Raw genomic sequence first — 16290 nt, 5'->3', positions numbered from 1 at the left:
GTGGAAGTCTGTGTGTGTGTGTGTGTGTGTGTGTGTGTGTGTGCGTGAGATATCAAATGCCTGGAACCTCACCCTCGAGAGAGAGGATTCTGCGCTTAAATAAATGTCAGGTGTCTATAAATCAGTTGGAGGTGGATATTTGAAGGAAATCTCAATATTAAGAATTATCTACTAGCCAACTTGTTTCATTTACTTGAATTATGTCTGTGACCGCAGTTTATAGTCCTCTTTTACAATTAAAAAAAAAACCATGGTGGTTGAATCATAGCTATATAGTAGTCATGCAGAAAATCAAAATTGTCCCTGTGTATTTTACTTTAAGAATCACCAAATATTTGGGGGAGGGGGTGAGGATCGCTGTAGTATGGACTCTTGAGCATTCATCCCAGCCTCTTACTTGAGTTTCCTAATACCCATGTGAGGGGCACTGCCTCAGTTTTACAGGTGATTAATCTCAGCCACAGGAAAGGGTGTTATCTGACCAACCAGCAGGGCAGGAGGGCAATCTGTTTTCCTAAACTGTTTTTAAACCGCTCTTCCATGAAGGGCACGCGCCTGCTGACGAGCGATCCCTCTGTGTTCCTGAGCCAGGCTGCATCTGCTGAGGGTCACTGGGACAGGCGGTTCTTAGGATGTTCTCTCCGACAACCTTTACATTTCTTTTTTCGACTGAACTGAATGTTACCTTGGTGGTGCTAGAATGTAAGTCACAGCCACTGACATTTCCAGCAGGCAATAAGGTGGGCCCCCCTAGGGGCGGAGCTCGAGGCCTGAGGATCTTCTGAATGGGGTAGGTCTGCATCAGGCAGTAGCTCCCTTCCAAATTTGGAAATTTAGGTACTTGTGTTTGCAGCCATAAGAAGTTCTGGGCTCTTAAGGGAGCCGTGTAATTAGATTACACTCACCTGGATAATCCCTTTTTGCATCAACTGTGTCATATAACATAATGTAGTCACAGGAATGATATCCCATTCACAGGTTCAGGGGGATAAAGGGTATGGAATCTCTTGTGGGAGCAGGTAGGGCATTTTTAGAATCCTGCCTACCACATTCTGGTTCTGCTGCTGGGAGTCAAGAGAGCATTTAAGAACAAGTGATCAGATGAGAATGACTCTACTGGGGATATGTTTTCCCAGGCTTCGTTGGCATTAATTGCTAGGTAGGTTTAGGTAACATTTGCAGTGGGTCTTATGGTCCTTAACGTGTACAATTTACCCTCATGCCATGGTTCTCACAGTGTGGGCGCAGGACCAGCCTCATCAGCATCATCTGGGACCTTGTCAGAAATGCAAATTTCAGGTCCCGTCCCAAACCTACTCAATTAGATGCTCTGGGTTTGTGGTCCTGAGATGTGTGTCGTAACAGGTGATTCTGATGCTACTCAATTGAGAACTATTTTTCTAAAGCAAGTCCCCAGTTTCTTTCTTTCCTTCCTTCCTTCCTTCCTTCTTCTTTCCTCCTTCCTTTCTTCCTTCTTTCTTTCTTCCTTCTTCCTTCCTTTTTTCTTTCCTTCCTTCCTTCTTTCCTCCTTCCTTCCTTCATCCTTCCTTTGTTCCTTCATTCCTTCCCTCTCATTTCTCTGTGTGTGTATGTGTGCATGTGCATAAATCAGGCCATCTCTAGTGACTTCCGTTTCCAACAATCTATGATTCTGTGAATGTTATTAAAATGATTACAGTGTATAAACTAAAAGGCACATGTGTGCATCATCTGTGTGTGTGTGTGTGTGTGTGTGTGTGTGAGCTTACATACGCACAGTGGCTGAGAGCAGTCAAATCCTGGGTCCACTAATTACTAGCTGTGTAGCTGGGGCGGCTGCTTAGATTCTCTGAGGCTCAGTTTCCTCATTTATAAAAGAGGCTGCTAATAGTACCTACTTCGGAAGGGCACGAGGATCGAGTGAGACGACATGGAATGAGTCCGTAGCCTAGTGGCTCAGTGACTGTCAGCTGTAGTTATTTTATCTTGCTACATTTATTTAAGTGTTCCCCTTGGGTTCTTGAGGAGCTGGGTCCCTAGTAGGGCTGGAGTACCAGGCCCAAGTCAGGAGGCCCTGAAACCACTGCCCGGATACTAAGGATTAGCTGAAGGTCAAGATGAAACTTCTCTGATTCTCAGGGTCAGTTTAAGTCATCCCACTACAAAGGGAGTCATTTGGGTAGAGTGTGTATGTAATCCTGTGGCTGCCTCAGTGTCCTCCCCTGGGAAGCTTGAGGAGATCACATAGCAACATAGAATCAGCTGAAATGTGGAGAAAAGAAGCTGCAAACAGTGGGCCTCTGTTATCTGTGTGTGTCTGTTTATATGTTTGTTTATTTTTGGTTTCTAATTTTCTTGTTGCTTTTCTTTGTTTTGCATCTTGAAAGGAGCAGAAATAGTTAAGGCCTGGAAGAGGGTCAGGATGTGCCTCTGTGAGGAAGCGTGTCAGGTGGGACACCCCTCATCCCCCCCCCCCGCCACCCGACTTCAAGGGACCCTCATCCCACCCCGACTTCATGGGCCTCACCAGTCAGGCTTCGAGGGATCTCCCCAGAGCTCGCTAAGAGGCCTGAATAAAGATGAAGACCTCGTGGAGCCAGACACAGGGAGAGAGAAGAGGCCCCTCAGCAGGGTCTGCTTCCTCCAAGGGGAGCTCCGCACTCCTCAACCTTCTGGGTCATCCTCCTGTGAGCTGATGTGGGAGGGAAAGCAGAGGCCACCCAGTGTGAATTGCTGCTGTCTGAAATGGAAGCCATTCTCTCACGCGTAGGCAGGCAGTGACATGAGGGGCTGAGCCCCACAGCTGCTCCCCACCCACAGCCTGTTCCCAGGCACCACATGGCTCCTTTAAGCTTCGATGCCACCAAGAGAGTGGCCCAGCCTGGGAGACACTGCTCTGCTAACAACCGCTAATAACCACAGGAACTCTCCCAGTGGGATGCGGATGCTGGCCTGGTCCTCTTCAGCCCCAGGAAGAGGAGTTAGAGCTTGCCGATATGTGCGCTATTCGAGGTGGGTCTCTGGCTGAGGTCTTAAGCGGCTGCCATATGTCCACCAGTCTTATGCAGGAGGTGAGCTCCCCCAGTGAGAGCTCTTAGGACTGCAGACCGGCCAGGTTCCTGGAAGGCCTCACCATTCAGAGTTAGAGGCCCAAAGGTGCACTCATAACCGTTGCCATCCAACACTTCTCGTATTCCCCATTAATGTGTCTGCATGTTAATCCACTTGGTCCCCTTCATGCAGACCAAAGTTGGCCAATGTGGGGAGTGATTACAGATACTGCCTTCTCCCCTCTGTTGCTCCAGAAAGCCCGTCAATAATTTGATTCCAGTTAGCTGGAACCCCGGGTAACAGAACATTCTGCAACGGTAAACAATGTTTATAAAATGTTTATAAAAAAAATTTGGAAACCAACACCCAGCATCCTGAGGATATATTTTTTAACTGGTGCTGGGTAAAAAAGTGTTAGAAAAAAAAAAATGAAGTCCGTAGCACAATATAACATATGAAAATAAAAGATCCATACACAAAAGAATACTCCTAAAACTACAATGATATTTTTCACATTGATGTGGTTGCCTGTTTGGAGTAAAGAGATTAGCGCTCGGAATGGAGAAAGCAGGGAGAGGGGAGGAGAGGGGGTGGAGCGGGGAGGAGGGGAGTGGGGGAGGAGGGCGCAAGGGAGGGAAGAGGAAAAGGGAGGGGGAAGGGGGAGGGAGGAGGAAGGGGCGGGGGAGGGGAGGGGAAAAACTTGTAATGATGATAGCCAACTATGTCTCAAGGAGTATGAGTAACTCCATCCTCTAGAATGAAGTTACAAGACAAAAGGTAAGAGAAGAAGCAAGCCCTTGACTTGTGATTTCACTTTACAGATGGAGAAACCAAGGCTCAGAAGCATGAATTCTTTGGTTCTGAGGTGTCACGGCCATCAGGGGCAGAAACCAGGTATTTTGACTCCCCTTCACTGCTCTTTCTACTATGTCACACTGCTGCACAAGTATTTACAATACCTTGATTCTTGCCCTTCTAATGAGTAATTAATTCGGTTATAGTTTTAACAAGAGAGGTTGATCATCGCCGGTCCAACTCATAACCTTCTCCTCCTGGAAGCTACCCCACGCTGCACGAAGACAGTAGCCCCGCTGGCCACCAGACGACCTAGCCCTCCTCCTCTTGAGGTGGGCATCTGATGCAAGGGCAGCCTTTCCACAGATAGGGGGAAGGCTGGCCAACCATCCTGGTTTGTGTTGGACTGGGGGGTTCCCAGAAGGCAGGACTTTCAGTGCTAATTCCAGAAAAGTCCTGCACCAACTAGGACAAGTTGTTCACTCAGGCGGGAAGGGACTTATGACCTGTGAGCTCGGGTTCCAAACCACAGAATAGGCAACCAGCTTCTCAGAAACTGGGAAACTAAAAGACTGGGCCTGTCACCTGAAATAGAAGGGCCATGATATAGAAAAAGGGCAAGGAGAGTTGAAGAGCTGCCGTGTTGATCACATGGAAACAAAACTTACGAGCAGAAACTCTGAGCAAGTAGAGGACACTGACTGTATTTTAGGAAAACTGACTTTCAGTAGCTTCTTCCTTAAAAACCACCGTGGCCAATTGCAGATCCTTGTGGAGACTCTTTCCAGATGCTTCTGTTTGCTGCTGCTGCTGCTGCTTCTGCTTTCATTGCCAAGGAAAGGGCTACAGCAGACTCTTCCGTATTAAAGCAAGTTCCCTCCAAATCATGCTGCTTATCTTCCGAATTGAAACGAAATGAGCAAAATCCAGCACACTTAGAAATTTCAAGTTGGCAAACCCCAGAGTGACTCCTCCTGACTCCCACCTCACATTTTTGGAGCTCAGGAAGCTCTTAATCAGCCAAAGCTGAGGTAGCAGACTGTTTTTCCCAAAGAGAGCCGTGACAACATTTCCCATCTTTCATCCTCTTCTTACATTATTTGACACCCTGTGGCTACTGTGAATGTTGGCTGCTGATGGCTCACAGCTGATCCCAGTCCAGAGACTTGCCCTTGGCCCATGGGAGCCTTCTCTCCCAGAGGAATATGCCGACCCCCAAGGGAACACCCAGCCCAAGCCAAGCTGACACAGGGGTACAAAAGGCCAGCCTCACTGCGTCACAGAGGACCAATCCGGTGGCACGATTCTTGCTTCACTACTTGGTGGGATCAGGCTGTCTCTCGTCTCCAGCTGAGGCCACATCCTTGCTGAGCGTCCCCCCCACCTTGCACCCCTTTTTTCTTTCCTCGCTCCTTTCCCCGTGTAAGTACTTCCTTAACTAAGAATCCCCCACTCAAGGGTATTTCTGGAGATCCCAACCCAGGACACGCTTCCGGGGAAAGTAACAATTGTGCACTTTCGACTGAAATCTATGTGTGATTTTTTTGTGATTGGCTATTAGCTTCATTTAACAGCATTTATTGGCGACCCATGATACACATGAAGTGTGGAATAAGGCCTGGCTTTTACAGTCAAGGAATTTATATTGTAGTAGGGAGGACTTATAAGTAGCCACAAACTCTACTCCAAGATAGAATTCAGTATGAACGACAACAAAGTTAAAAACCTAATTCTGGAATGTAGAGAAAGGGGTGCTTGATTTTGACCTGCAGAATCAGGAAAGAAATAGGCACGGGGAGGTGGCATTTCAACCGAGACTCCAAAGGCGGTAGCATCTTGGTAGCCAGAAGACACAAGGAAGGACATTCCAAAGGTGGGAACAGTGTGGAAAAGGCACACATTCCCGGGATGCATGCTGTGCTCTCTACACACCGGAGAAGCAGTCTGTCTGCTACGGTAAATTTGCTTATCTCTGTTCTGTCCAATATGTGTTGAGCCGATCTCTTTTTTTTTAGGTTTAACTCTCAGAGGGCAATATTATTTCTCTTATTTGTGTGTTTCTGGAAGGAAGCCCTATTACAGCCCCAAATATTGATAACCGAACCATGAGGTGTTACTTGCGGCAGCCACCAGAGGGACCTCCTACTGGTAAAAATGGCTCTACAGGGATGACCAGAACCTTCTGCTCGCCTCATTACCCTTAAGTTAGCATCATCCATAGACAGGAGAAGCCCAGTCTGACGTCTACTCTAAAGCGCCTCCCTCCAGGTAATCACTACCTCTGAGCCCCAAACCGAATCTACTTGGACATCTGCCTTTGAGCCTGTCGGCCATACCCCACAGGAGCAAGACCCTGCTACAGCCTGCATCCAGGTACCATTTTGTCCCAGAGCCTTTCTTATTCATTTTCACATATGCACAAGTTGGGGCTTTGCACAAAGGAAGTCAAGTTGTAAAATAAAATTTTATCTTCCTGCTCTGCCAGTCTCTTCCCAACGAGAATGGATCCCAGTCAAGTTAGAAGCTTTTCAAGCAGGTATTCAGGACCAAAATACATGAGTTGGCTCCAATGGCTACAGGCCTGTGACTTTTTCACAGCCCTGCAAGGAGACCACAGCAAGAAACTGAAAAGACCTTAAAGGAGGGTATTATCTAGGAAAGTCGGCGATTCACCCAGAGGCACACTCCCAGTCTGCTTTGCCCCAGAAGGGTCGGTGTGTGTAGACGACCTAACTGTCCATCTCTCCGGGAGATTTCATGTGATCTTCCTTGGTATCTTTCTCCGCTTTGCTACTTTTTCTATGCCTTTCAGTCACTTCGCGGCTTAACTTTATTCGCCATCTCAGACTCCTCATATGTTTTTCTTTATTCCCTCCTCTTCCTTCAGACTTTCTTCCCGAATTAACTGACTAGAAGGAGGCCAAGATCCACATCTACGCTTAAATGAGGTTTAGGTTTTTTGCTTTTTTTTATTGATGTATAACTGATCCACCACATTATATCCGTTTCAGGCATGCCACATAATGATTTGACATTTGTGTACATTGCAAAACGGTCACCACAATAAGTGTACTTAATATCCATCACCATACATCGTTACAAATGTTTTTCTTGTGATGGATTTACTCCCAGCAACTTTCAAATATGCAGTACGATGTTACCAAAGAAGTCACTCAACTCCAAAGCTGGGAAAGTACCATGTGTGGTGGGCAACTGGCTGAGTGATGCTGGTATCTTACTATTTCAAAACACCCCATATCTTTGTCGCAGCTCCCCCACCCCCCACCGTTGCCTTCCCTCTATCTCAGAGAAGCCTCTTCTTGCTAAGCCCTTTTCCACCTGGGTTATAATCTTATCTCTTCCCTTAACTAGCCTGTCTCCCCCTACCTAGCCTCTCCCCACCGATCTCCAGACACTCAAAACCCTCTCCTTTCTTCCCTACCTCATGCTGTCTTCCACAGCCATCCAACTGTTGCCCCAAACTTCGCGAAAAATCGTTGGCACAGTGTGCCTCCATATCCTCCCTCCTGCATAATCCCTACAATCTCCCCCCCCCCCCCCCCACCATTCCAGGGGAAATTTCTCTGGCCCCGACAGTCTGATCCAGGGAACTGTCTACAGCCCTTAACTTCCGGCGGGGGGGGGGGGGGGCGGGGGCGGTTCTGTAACATCTCACACCGCACCTGAGAAGGCACAGACTCCTCCCCTTGAGACTCTGCTCTCCTCTCTTCGCTGGCTCCTCCCCCTACTTGTGAAAGGCACCCTTTGCTGAGAAAGAGCTTCCAGATTTCTTACCCTTCCCTCACCATCTCCAGGACCTCACTTGCCAAAAAAGCCCTGGGCAGTGTGTCAGGGTAGGTCCGAGGGAGGCATTTTTATGCCAAAATGTAACCTTTTGTAAGACGTGTGTAGCCTTATATAAGGTGCCGGTGTAAAGCAGGTTTTCGCTGTTTAACAAACAGTGTCACCTGGGCCTTGTTCCCCTCAACGCCGTGCATTTGCATTTGCTGTAAGACTTGCAGGGAGAGCCCCGTGCAGGCTCAGAGAAGGTTCAACAATGCAGGGTGGGTAACTAACCATTCACCTCCCTCCTGCCAAGGCCAGCAGAGAGGTGGCCCCAGCCCTGGTGCTCCTGACACACGTTTTGAGAGTCTCCCTGCACCAGCGAGCAGCCAAAGAAGCCAGAAGGCAAACAGGTATTCGTAATGCTCTTTGTTGCTGGGATTCTGTTCAAAAACAAGCAGTTAGAAGAATTCAGAGAAAATCACGACTCTCGCCCTGTCCTCATAAGTATCTGTCTGGGTCTAAGAAAAACTTGTAGACTTAAGAGGAAACCTAACACCTCAACATTAGCTTCCCCCGCCCCCCAACCCCCAGTGGTTGTTGTTATTGTTGTTATGATTATTGTTATGTAATGCTGAAAAGTCAGAAACTGCAGTGAAAATCTATATACCACACCCCCCCCCCACCTTCTTCAGCAATTATTCATATCTGCCAGGTCTGTTTCGTCTCGCTGTTTTTGTGTGCATTTTTTAAAACAATTCTGTACGTCGCTCAGCACTCACCACGGTAAGGGTAGTCACCAGCTGTCACCATACAGCCTTATTACAATATTTTTGACTCCCATATTCCCTATGCGGCACTTTTCATCTCTGTGCCTGATTTATTTTATACTGGAAGTTATAATCTCCTTCACCTGTTTCACCCACCCTCTCACCCCTCCTCCCCTCTGGCAACCACCAGTTTGGTCTCTATTTATTAGTCTGTTCCTATGTTTTGTTTGGTTTTGTTTTGTTTTTTAGAGTCCACATAGAAGTGGAATCATACGATATTTGTCTTTGACTGCTTTCACTTAGGATTATAGCCTCAAGTTCCATCCCTGTTGCAAATGGCAAGATTTCATTCTTTTTAATGGCTGAATAATATTCCATTGTGTGTGTATGCCACATGTTTATCCACTCCTCTATCAATGGACACTGGGCTGCTTCCATATCTTGGCTATTGTAATTAATGCTACAGTAAGCATCTGGGTGTATCTATCTTTTCAAATTAGTGTTTCTGTTTTCTTTGGGCACATAGCCACTGGTGGAATTACTGGATCCTATGGTATTTCTATGTTGAATTTTTTGAGGAACCTCCATACAGTTTTTCAGAGTGGCTGTATCAATTTACATTCCCACCAGCAGTGCTCGGGTTTCCTTTTTCTCTACATCTTCACCAGTGCTTGTTATTTCTTGACTTTGTTATACTAGCTATTCTGACAGGTGGAAGGCGGTATCTCATTGTGGGTTTGGTTTGTATTTCCCTGATGATGAGTGATGTTGAGCATCTTTTCATATGTATGTTGGCCATTTGGATATCTTCTTTGAAAAGATGCCTGTTCAGGGGCGCCTGGGTGGCGCAGTCGGTTAAGCGTCCGACTTCAGCCAGGTCACGATCTCGCGGTCCGGGAGTTCGAGCCCCGCGTCGGGCTCTGGGCTGATGGCTCAGAGCCTGGAGCCTGTTTCCGATTCTGTGTGTCCCTCTCTCTCTGCCCCTCCCCCGTTCATGCTCTGTCTCTCTCTGTCCCCAAAATAAATAAACGTTGAAAAAAAAATTAAAAAAAAAAAAAGATGCCTGTTCAGATCCTCTGCTCATTTCTTCATTGGATTGTTTGGGGGTTTTTGGTATTGAGTTGTGTAAGTTCTGTATATGTTTTAGATGTTAACACCTTATCAGACATGTCATCTGCAAATATCTTCTCCCCTCTAGTAGATTGCCTTTTCTTTTTGGTGATGGCTCCCTTCATCGTACAGAAGTTTTTTATTTTGATGTAGTCCCAATACCTTGCTTTTGTTTCCCTTGCCTGAGGAGATGGTGTTGCTCAGCAGATAGCTGAGAGATTACTGCCCGTTTCCTTTTAGGGGTTTTATGGTTTCAGGTCTTACATTTGGGTCTTTAATCCATTTTGAGTTTATTTTTGTGTATTATGTAAGAAAGGGGTACGTGTTTTTGTTCTTACTGAACCATTGGCAAGTAAGTGGTAGATGTCATGATATTTCGATCCTAAATACTTCAGCTAAGAATATACCTAAGAATAAGGACATGCTTCGGGGCGCCTGGGTGGCGCAGTCGGTTAAGCGTCCGACTTCAGCCAGGTCACGATCTCGCGGTCCGGGAGTTCGAGCCCCGCGTTGGGCTCTGGGCTGATGGCTCAGAGCCTGGAGCCTGTTTCCAATTCTGTGTCTCCCTCTCTCTCTGCCCCTCCCCCGTTCATGCTCTGTCTCTCTCTGTCCAAATAAATAAATAAACGTTGAAAAAAAAATTTAAAAAAAAGAATAAGGACATGCTTCTCTCCAACCACAAAAACATGATCATACCTAAGAAGATTAACAATCATTCTGTAATATTATCTAAGAGCCATGCCCTATTTAAAATTTCCCAATCATCCTAAGAATCTTTTATAGCTTTGTTTTCACTAAATTAGAATTCAGCTGAGATTGACACATTACAGTTTGTCATTATTTCTTTTTAGTCTACTTTTTAAAAGTTTTTAAAAATTTTTTTTCAACGTTTATTTATTTTTGGGACAGAGAGAGACAGAGCATGAACGGGGGAGGAGCAGAGAGAGAGGGACACACAGAATCGGAAACAGGCTCCAGGCTCTGAGCCATCAGCCCAGAGCCCGACGCGGGGCTCGAACTCCCGGACCGTGAGATCGTGACCTGGCTGAAGTCGGACGCTTAACCGACTGCGCCACCCAGGCACCCCTAAAGTTTTTACTGATGTAAAATTAACGTAATTTTAACATATCCATTTTAAGTGTGCAGTTTGAGGTTTGGAATAAATATATATATATATATATACATTTTTTTTTTTGAAATATATATGGGGCACTTGGGTGGCTCAGTCATTTAAGCATCCAACTCTTGGTTTCGGCTCAGATCATGATCTCACAGCTCATGAGATCCAGCCATGCATTGGGCTCTGTGCTGTTAGCACAGAGCCCGCTTGAAATTCTTTCTCTCCCTCCCTCTCTGTTCCTCCCCTGTTCATGAGCATGTACATGCATTCTCTCTCCCTCTCTCAAAATAAATAAACATTTTTTAAAAGAAATACATACACACACACACACACACACACACACACCTTCACAACATCCACTCCAAACAAAATATAGAAAATGTTCCCTGGGGCACCTGGGTGGCTCAGTCAGTTGAGCGTCCAACTTCAGCTTGGGTCATGATCTCATGTTTCCTGAGTTCAAGCCTATGTCGGGCTCTGTGCTGACAGCTCGTAGCCTGGAGCCTGCTTCAGATTCTGTGTCTCCCTCTCTCTCTGCCCCTCCCCTGCTCATGCTCTCTCTCTGTCTCTCAAAAATAAAGATTAAAAAATTTTTTTTAATTAAAAAAAAGAAAATGTTCCCTCATGCCATCTTTGCAACCAATCACCCATTCCCACCCTGCCCCAGGCAACCACTGATCTGAATTTTATTACTGTAGATAGCTCTGCCTGATCAAGAACTTCAGAAGTCCAATAATACAGCTCATATTCTTGTGTATCTGACTTCTTTTGCTCAGCATAATATTTTTGAAATCCACCATATTGTTGGGTATATGAGTAGTTTGTACCTTGTTGTTGCAGAGTAATATTCCATTATATGAATATTACCCGTTTATCCATCCACCCATTGATGAACATCTGGATTATTTTCAGTTTTAAGCTATTATGATTAGCTACTATGAACATTCATGTAGGAGTCTTTTTGTGGACCTATGTCTTCATTTCTCTTGGGTAAAAATCTAGAGGTAGAATTGCTGGATGATGTAGTTAATGAACATTTAACTTTAAATTTTTTTTTTCAACGTTTATTTATTTTTTTGGGACAGAGAGAGACAGAGCATGAACGGGGGAGGGGCAGAGAGAGAGGGAGACACAGAATCTGAAGCAGGCTCCAGGCTACGAGCTGTCAGCACAGAGCCCGACGCGGGGCTCGAACTCACGGACCGCGAGATCGTGACCTGGCTGAAGTCGGACGCTTAACCCACTGCGCCACCCAGGCGCCCCTGAACGTTTAACTTTATAAGAAACTGCTGAAGTGTTTCCCAAAGTGTTTCAACATTTTACGCTCTTACTGGGAACATATGAGACTTCTAGTTTCTCTATATCCTCACCAGTGCTTAATACTATCTTTTGCTTTTTGGCATTTTATTGGGTGTGTAGTGATCTCAGGGTGGTTTAAAAAAATTTTTTAACATGTATTCATTTGTGAGAGTGAGAGAGACAGAGCATGAGTGGGGAAGGGGCAGAGACAGAGGGAGACACAGAATCCGAAGCAGGCTCCAGGCTCTGAGCTGTCAGCCCAGAGCCTGACACAGGGCTCAAACTCACGGACTGCAAGATCATGACCTGAGCCGAAGTCGGACGCTCAACCGACTGAGCCACCCAGGCGCCCCCCTTTTTTTTTTTCTTTAATTTTTTTTTTTTAAACATCAGCACGGTTTAATTTGTATGTCTCAGATCGCTAGGGAAGCTGGACATCTTCTCATGTGTCTATCGCTCATATATATAGTACAGCTGACCCTTGAACAATATGGGCTTGAAGTGGGCAGGTCCACGTTTATGCAGATTTCTTACAATATAGTAAATTCATTTTCTCTTCCGTATGATTTTCCTAACATTTTCTTTTCTCTAGCTTACTGTATTATAAGAATACAGTACATAATACATATAACATACAAAATATGTGTTAATTGGCTATTGATGTTATGAGTTAAAGCTTCGGGTCAACAACAATAAGCTAATCGTAGTTAAGTTTTGGGGGAGTCAAATGCTATACACAGATTTTTGACCACACAGGGGATGGCGTCTCAGCCCCCACGTTGTTCAAAGGTCAACTGTCTGTTAAAATATTTGCCCTTTAAAACTTGGGTTATTTGTTATTGATGTGCACCTATGCATTTTTGCCAGGTTTATTCATTATTATTTGTTTGTTTGTTTGAGAGAGAGAGTGGGAGTGCAAGCTAGGGAGAGGGGCAGAGACTAAGACAGAATCTCAAGCCGGCTCCATACTCAGCATGGAGCCCACTGAGGGAGCATAACCTGAGGCATGATCAAGAATCAGACACTCGGGGCGCCTGGGTGGCTCAGTCGGTTAAGCGTCCGACTTCGGCTCAGGTCACGATCTCGCGGTCTGTGGGTTCGAGCCCCGCGTCGGGCTCTGGGCTGATGGCTCAGAGCCTGGAGCCTGCTTCCGATTCTGTGTCTCCCTCTCTCTCTGACCCTCCCCCGTTCATGCTCTGTCTCTCTCTGTCTCAAAAATAAATAAACTTAAAAAAAAATTAAAAAAAAAAAAAGGAATCAGGCACTCAACAGACTGAGCCACGCAGGCTCAGTTGTATGCATTATTGCCCCATAAATGCCCCAGTTTTATGTGTGATTAATATTTTCCTCCAATGACTTGGGCTTTTCATTTTCTTAATGGTGTGTTTTGAGGAGAAGTTTTTATTTATGGTAAAGTCCAATTTATCAATATTTTCGTTTAAGATTGGTACTTTGTTTATATCCTGTCTATGAAATCCTTGCCTACCCCAAGATTAGAACGATTTTCTTCTTTGTTTTTTCTAGAAATATTGTAGTTTTAGCTTTTACATGTAGCCCTATAATCCATTTAATTTTTATATATAGTGTAAGACAGGAGTTAGGATTTTTTTCATACATATATCCATATCTTCTAGCACCATTTCCATATATTCTAGCACCATTTGTTGAAAAGAATATATTTTTCCCATTGGATTACCTGAAAAAAATAAACTGGGGACACCTGGGTGGCTTAGTCTGTTGAGCATCTGACTCTTGGCTTCAGTTCTGGTCATACTCCAAGGGTCATGGGATTGAGTCCCACATCAGGATCCGTGCTAAGCATGGAGCCTGCTTGGGATTCTCTCTCTCTGTGTCTCTCTCTCTCTCTCTGTCTCTGTCTCTCTCTGTCTCTCTCTCCCCCCATCCCTCCCTCTGCTCCTCTCCCCCACTCATGTTATCTCTCTCTCTCTCAAAAAGAAGAAAAATAACATGTAAAATAAGTTGATCATAGATATATGGATCTACTTCCGGACTCTAACCCATTGTCTATCCCATGCCAATATCACAACAATTACCAAGGTATTACAGTAGCTCTTGAAATCAACGTGTAAGCCTTCCACATTTGTTCTTTTCCAGAATTATTTTAAATCTTCTGGTCCTTTACATTTTCATATAAATTTTATAATAAGCTTCCTGGTTTTTATTTTTTTAAATGCCTGTTGAGATTGTAAGTGGGTTTACTTTGAATCTATAAATCACTGGAGAAAACTGACATTTTGCCAACATTGATTCTTTGAATCTCTGAACATGGAAAATCTGTCCATTCATTTAGAGCTTGTTCAATTTCAACAGTGTTTTGTTGTTTTCAGTACACTGTGTGTGTACACATATGTACATTGATATATAAATTTATCTGAAACATTTTTTGACATTGTAAATAACACTTCATTTCCCACTTGTTTGTGCTGAAATACAGGCATACAGTTGCTTACTGTATATTGACCTTGTGTTTTCCATCCTTACTAGATTCACTTTTTGGTTTTCGTAGCTTTTCTGTGAAATTCTGAGGGTTTTCTATGTTCACAACCATGTTTTAGTTCTTCCTTTCCAATGTGTGGGCTCTTTCTTCCCTTGCCTGTTTGCACTGGCTAGGACCCCAGCAGAACGTTCACTAGAAATGGTGAAAGAAAACTTCCTTCCTTGTTTCTGATCTTAGGTGGGAAATATTCAGTCATTTACCAAAAAGTTTATTACAGAAAAAGAAAAGGATTCAGGAAAAATCATTTTACAAAATTCAAAAAATCCATTCATGATTAAAGTTCTTGGTAAAATTGGAATAAAGAGTCAAAGGTATCTATCCTTGTTGTCCTCTTTAAATACGGTTAAGTTTTGTTTTCACGGATAGTTAATTTATACATGGATTAACTTGATTCTTTGAAGACCTACTTTTTTTTTTTTTTTAATTTTTTACTTTAGTTTTTGAGAGACAGACAGAGACAGACCGCAAGCAGGGGAGGGGTAGAGGTAGAGGGAGATACAGAATCCAAAGCAGGTTCCAGGCTCTGAGCTGTCAGCACAGAGCCCAACGCGGGGCTCAAACACTGTGAGATCACGACCTGGGCTCAAGTCAGACTCTCAACCGACTGAGCCACCCAGGCACCCAGAAGACTTACTTTTAAGCTTCGTTGAGATAGATCTAGAGTAGCTAGTTAGTCCTAATCCTGAAGTGTGGCCTTTTTGATAGTCTACTGAAAGTCCTTGGTGTTCCAGGAGGCCTTTCCCCTCTGGCTGGTCAAAACTCAATCATCTCCCAACTCTGTGTGAGCTCCAGGAGTTGTTATGTTTACGGCTCCACGGTACCCTTTCTTTCCTGGATGGTGGTTTTTTGGCCAGGCTGCTGCTGTCTCCCCCAGACACATGCACGACCTGGTATTTAGCCAAAGACTCAGAGAGGATCCCATGGCCCGAAACCCCTTCTTTGGTTAGTTTCTTCCTCAAAAAATATTCACCGGTGGAAATTCCAGCTGCCTCAGCCTCCCCACTCTCCAATGATCTGTCTTGTCAGCTCTGTGAGAACTCTGTATTCTGTTTGTGTCCCCCTCCCTGGGTTGGGAAATGCAAATGCCTCTGGTAGAAAGCCTGGGTGACTGTAGACTCACTTTGTTTGTTTCCTTTCTCTCAGAAAGCCCAGCCCTGTGCTGCCAATTATTTCACGTCTGAGAACAATTATTTAATATGTCTCATCTGCTGCTCTAATTGTGTGACAGAGTGGCTAGCCAGGACTACTTACTCTGTCATTGGTTGGAGTAGAAGAGTCACTGGTCTCTTAATTTAGAACAGGGGTCAGCTAACTTTTTCTGAAAGGGCAGGAGAGTAAACACTGCAGGTTTGTAGGCCACACTGTTTCTGTTGCAATCACTCAACTGTGTCACTAGCACAAAAGCAGCCACACACACTACGTAAGCTAATAAGTATGACAGCGTTCCAATAAAATTTTATTTACAAAAATAGACCGCTGACCTGTGGGTCATAGTTTGGCAGCCTTTGATCTAGAACAGGACCTTGGCCTGTTTTTCCCTCCATGACATAGACTCTTTCAAGTGTCCAAGCCAGTCATCTTATTGAATTCCCCCAATTCTGGGTGCATGTAGTTATTTTCTCAAGGTATTGTGTGACACATTCCTTCATCCCCTGTGTGTGTGTGTGTGTGTGTGTGTGTGTGTGTGTGTGTGTGTTTTAAATAAATTGTTAATAATTAGGTCAAGAAGCTTCATGAAAGGGTAAATGTGTTTTGGCAAGAATTTGTCTTAGGTAATATTGGGAAGATTAACTTCTAAAAAAGGATTGTCAAAATCAGTACAACGGTGCTTCGATGACTGATGAATTCCTCCGCTCACCCATTCA

General features: G+C 44.7%; 1 long non-coding RNA gene across 1 annotated transcript in view; it reads left to right on the top strand.

The window, feature by feature from the left end:
• Window positions 1-7498: 7498 nt before the first annotated feature.
• LOC122489706 overlaps window positions 7499-16290 on the top strand; it is an 87797-nt gene continuing 79005 nt past the window's right edge. The window contains exon 1 of the long non-coding RNA XR_006298974.1: window positions 7499-8021. This is a non-coding gene — a long non-coding RNA (uncharacterized LOC122489706). The remainder of the gene's footprint in view (window positions 8022-16290) is intronic.

This window comes from Prionailurus bengalensis, chromosome A1, assembly GCF_016509475.1.
Source record: "Prionailurus bengalensis isolate Pbe53 chromosome A1, Fcat_Pben_1.1_paternal_pri, whole genome shotgun sequence".
In the NCBI taxonomy this organism is placed as follows: Eukaryota; Metazoa; Chordata; class Mammalia; order Carnivora; family Felidae; genus Prionailurus; species Prionailurus bengalensis.
This window is presented reverse-complemented; position numbering and strand designations above follow the sequence as displayed.